This window comes from Montipora capricornis, chromosome 2, assembly GCF_036669925.1.
Source record: "Montipora capricornis isolate CH-2021 chromosome 2, ASM3666992v2, whole genome shotgun sequence".
NCBI lineage: Eukaryota > Metazoa > Cnidaria > Anthozoa > Scleractinia > Acroporidae > Montipora > Montipora capricornis.
This window is the reverse complement of record NC_090884.1, coordinates 49,679,509-49,684,508: the sequence shown is the minus strand read 5'-3', so window position 1 is coordinate 49,684,508 and position 5,000 is coordinate 49,679,509. Positions and strand designations below refer to the sequence as shown.

The following is a 5,000-nucleotide window of genomic DNA, read 5'->3' as shown; positions in this document are numbered from 1 at the left end:
AAAAGGAACAGATAATGTTTTCCCAGCAACACTGAAAAACACCTGAAAATGCCTTAATAACATTTATTTCGTTAACTGGGGTATAATAATACATTTTACAACAAATTGGTTGTTGGGTGCCCCTGGAAGCTTTTCGGCTGGTTTCCTTGGCCCAATGTTTGCTCTGATAGAGACGGAACAGTCGACGCCCTCTTGCCATTCACGTTCGAGGTGTCAATTTGAATCTTTAATAAGTTTGAATAGTTTACACCATTTCGTTCACCGCTCTGTTTTGTGCGACGATTTGCGTTGGATTCAAACACAGTTATAGCTATACCACCGCTCCTTCGTCGATGGTTACCGCCTCTTTGCCCTCTTGCTGGGGCCAGAAGATCATAGAATTTGAGTCTCTGCCAATGGCCGAGGAAACAATCCGTGACTTGTCCTGTTGATAACCTTTAGCGAATTTCGCAACGATAAAAGTGCATTCCTTGTATAAACCAGTATGTTGATGTTCTTTAGTAAGGATAAGTGAATAACAAGCACGTTTAGGTTCTTCTTCTTCTTCTTCTTCTTCTTCTGAATATTTTGTGAAATGATCAATCATGTGGAGAATCCAATTGTGTTTGCGATGACATGAACATGTACATGGTAAGTTTCTGAGGTCCATTAGGTCCATTTGCAAATGTGTTAGGAATTCTCTTGCTTGAATAAGGGCTAGCACAGGCTGTTTTTGCCCGCTGGTGATCTACTTTTGTTCTTCGTGTATTGATCAGAGTGACACAAAGAATTCTATTACTTCTTGGGATACTACTGATTCGTAGTTTCACTTGATATACTTGTCCATCTTGTCTCTTCCTTTTGCGCAATATTCGAATGGGTTTGGCAAAGAACTTGGTGTAGTTGACTGTTTTGTACGATTTCTTTTCCGTTCTTGGATAATATTTTGCCACCCTCCACTTTCCATCCTTTTCTTTTGATAATTGCTGCGTCTTGACTTGTCACTGAGATTTGTTCTGTCCTTGTTGTCTTCATTACGTGTTTCTAAAGGGTTATTTTGCTTGCTTTTGTGTTTTTGGAAGCTTTAACTTCACCCAATTTTTGGTAGAATATCTCTGAATCAACACAACCTGTGTTAGCCATTTTACGAACCGTACAGGGCCACGAATTGCGCACGAATAAACTTTTGCGTAATTTACTATGACCGAGAAGAGTCTGTGCCCTCTTGCACCAGAAGAAAAGTATTTGCCATTAAAATTAATGACGAGTGCCTGTCTAAGTCCTGTGTGGTTTAGCGGTTAGTTACGGCGAAGGACTCAATACTAGGGGATGCCAGAGGTGCCCGGTTCATGTACACATTGGAATTGAATGGGTCAAGGGTACATAAAGTAGTGGTAGGTATGACGAATGGATCAGGGGATGGAAGGTTAAGAAAAGAAAGGAAGAGAGTGGAGAGGAAAAGTGGGACGAGGGAAAGGCGATTTTTTGGTTTTTTGTTTTGTTTTCAACCCCCCTAAAAAAACCGTGCCCCTTTTTTTCAACCACACTCCATAAAGAAAATCCCTTTTCAAACAGTTGATAAATAACCTAGGTTAATTACCTTCACTTAGTTTGATTTAAATTTACCTAGTTTGATTTAAATGGACCTGAATTTAATTTCAACCTGTAGCATATACACGAGATCTTTGCCGAATTAAGTTGCGCGGTATGATCTATTTGCGCACAAGAATATTAAATGGGAACCAAACGCTTCGAGGGTATTCTCTCTTCATCGGTGGTTCGTAACGCTCAAAGGTAAGATAAGATAAGATAAGATAAGATAAGATAAGATAAGATAAGATAAGATAGAGATAACATAAATTTATTAGTTTCTCCATAAATGGCTTTTAGAAAACTAATTACAATGACAAAATTCAATAAAATATTAAAATTAAAGAATCTATGAAAATTTAAATCTATAAAATGTATTATATTGCTAAAATTAAAATATTCTTAAAACTATTCTGGTATATATCTTAGGAAAAGAGGAATTTCTTTGACTCCCTCTTAAAAATATGCAAGCTAGCACTATTGATAAGAGCGGGTGGAAGAGAAAGGCAACAAATTTGTTGCGCGGTATAAATAAGTGCCCTGCCCTGAAGCGGACTTGTAGGCTGGGATATTAAGATTCTGCGTGCAAAATTCTGAACTTCCTGCAGCTTTGAGATATTTTTGTTTGCAGTGTTAGACCACACAGGAGAACAGTAATATAACTGGCTAAACACTTAGGAAATTTATAACTCTTTCTTTCTACCTATGCGCAAGGACTCAGTTTGAGTGACATGTTCATCATAGCTTTGAGTACAGTCCATCTGCAGGCCGAGATCCAGAGCAGAAGAAGATGGAGTAACCTTCTTTCCGAGTAAGGTGACATGGAAAACTGAAGAATTTGACCTGTGCATAACACCAGCACCTTGGTCTTCTCTGGGTCTATCAGAAGACTGTTGTGGCAGCACCAGCTTGCGATCTTTTGTAAGTCCTTGTTGATCTGTTGAACCATTTTTTGAATGAAAGCAAAAATTGCAACGTGAACAGCGTGCGCTGACTTTATATAATGAAATCAAAGTCCACATTGAGACCACCAGGGTGTAGGGTGAGGTGTCTGGCCTCAAACCTACGTCTGTCTGTGGCATCCCTGAAACCCGAACGGATTACAGAAACCAGCACGTCCTGAGTTGTGTGCCCCGGGGAAGCAAAATGGCGTCCAACAGGAAGATCGGAGTCTGGTAGTCTTATGGGGCGTAGATGTTCCCTGAATCTGTCACCCAAGCGTCTACCAGTTTCTCCGATATAGATCTTGTGACATGTGTGGCATTTGATAGCATAAACCACGTTCTCGCTGACACAGGTGTATTTCGATGCAAAAGTGATGCGTCCACCTGGAGTATCGATATTATAAAATGTAGTGGTGTTGGTGTGGAGGCAGGCGTTGCAGCCAGACCGGCCACAGGGCGACATAACGCTGTCAGCATCAGCTGAGGTCGGGTTAGTGAGGGTGCTTCTGACCAGATAGTCACGCAGGTCCAGCACGGTTTCTTCGAATTTTTGTTACGACATGGTCTATAGATAGTTTACACAGTCACGCAACAAAAAAATTAATTCGAAATCGTTCAACGAAAAAGGTCAAGAACTTGGAATGTTGTTGGAAACAAATCTTTCAAACCCCTCTCCAATTCTTAGGTGTGTGCGGTACATCGCTTCTGAGTTATTTGTCGAAGCGTTTCACGCAACTTTATAGAGTTTTAAATGATACGCTATGTGATCCACCAATATGGCGCCCGCAAATGAACGAAAATATCTGGAGATCACATTGCAAAGAAAGCGCTTACTTCTCGCTCACGAGGTAAAAGGCATGTGTATGAATATATCTAATGTACTTGAAAGGCTCAAACTACTGAGATTCATAGGGAGAGACATTTTTTTTCAACCAAATAGCTTTGTATTGTGGTGTCACGCAAGGCGACAATTCGGGTTAGAAACGAAAGACGTCACGGAACTGGGAACTTGGAAAAAAGATTTATTTCTAGGTCATCTTCAACCTCCTTTAGATAAAAATTCAGAAGACTTTGCGATTTTGAACCTGGAGTTCTGTCAAAAGGAAAGCGCCCTCAGTTGAAAAAAAAAGGACCAAAAAAGCTTTTGGCTCAATAGGATGAAACCAAGATACACGCACTGTGTTCAAAACTTTCAACAGCTTGTCTTGTTTATATGGCAGGAAATATTATGTATGACATGACTTTCATACATGGTTTGTCTTCGTGTAACAACAACATTAAAGCATCCCTTTATGATCATAATGCCTTTTATGGCTTAATTTCTTGTGACCCTTCCACCTGCTACTTTCTGACAAGTCCCTCAGACCGGCCGGGGAGCTTTATTTTGCAAACTGAAGCCAGTTACATTTGATGGGTCGTGGAAACAAATTTTAAAATAACGAAAGTTGCATAAGTATTTGTCGGCTATTACGTACAAAAGTCGGACCGGATCAAGTCGGATCGCTCACCTTGGATGGACGTAAAAAGATGATCAGGTCTCGAGAAGTCAAGTGGGCCCTAATCTTTAAGCTAACCTTGGTGAAACCGGGGCAAACGTCGAATAGCTTTGACTTACAAAACTGTTTTTCGCTCGATCCGAGTTGATCCGGTCAAACTTTTGTACCCGCCCCTTTACAAGGGTAAAATACAGCTGCAAAAGCCTCGAACAGTTCTTTTTTCCACTAGGCCCTCTTAATTGACTGAACACGATTTTGAAGCAATACAAAAAAAATACATACTTAATTGACCGCTCCCCATAGGGGCTTTTCAGGGCCAATGAAACACAACGAAATGACGGAACAGAACAACAACAACAACTGTTAAGAATCCCGACTGGCCGGAGGCAAACCAGTCGGCTATTTACAAGTGCAGCTGGTAAGTTGAACCAGGGACTACCAGGATCAAATTCAACGAGTGGTCAGAGCGGGTCTTGAACTAGGGATCTCCGGATCTCAAGGCAAGCGCCCTAACCACTCGGCCACACTGCCTCGCAATCGTACTTCCATTTCTACCATATTTATGAAGTTTTTTCCTGGAAGCTCAAACTTGGTCACTGATAAGTACTACCACGAAGGTTTATACTTTGACAATTTATATGCTCTGCAGGCTGTTACCATGGTAATGCACCTAGATTAGGCTGGACATGCAAAGACAATACAAAGGCAAAGCCTTTATTCCCCACGGACTCCAAAGTGGCCGCCGAGTGAAAAAAATAACTTTGCTTACTTAAAATAATAGAAATAAAGCTTACAGCTGTTATCATGGAATTTCAACAGACCGATTTTTCGTAACTCGCTGATAGACATTTTTTAGTTTGCCCCAAAATTTTGTCTGTTGAATTTCCGATTTTTTTTCATAGACGACTCCTTAGTAGTCGGAACTATTTTTATTCCAAATTTCTTCACCTAATGACGGGATTGCGAGAAATTTGGTAAAACAGCCAACAGC

The 5,000-nt window shown here is 40.6% G+C and overlaps 1 protein-coding gene across 5 annotated transcripts in view; it reads right to left on the bottom strand.

The window, feature by feature from the left end:
* Positions 1 to 1,983: 1,983 nt before the first annotated feature.
* The window catches only part of LOC138025773 (laminin subunit beta-1-like), a 26,360-nt gene continuing 23,343 nt past the window's right edge, over positions 1,984 to 5,000 (bottom strand). For 3 of the 5 annotated variants that reach the window (XM_068872944.1, XM_068872939.1, XM_068872950.1), the window contains one exon: positions 1,984 to 5,000. This exon is cut by the window's right edge and continues 1,302 nt beyond it. The gene's annotated coding sequence lies outside the window, so the exon portion shown is untranslated. The other 2 variants (XM_068872954.1, XM_068872956.1) reach the window with 1 other exon arrangement.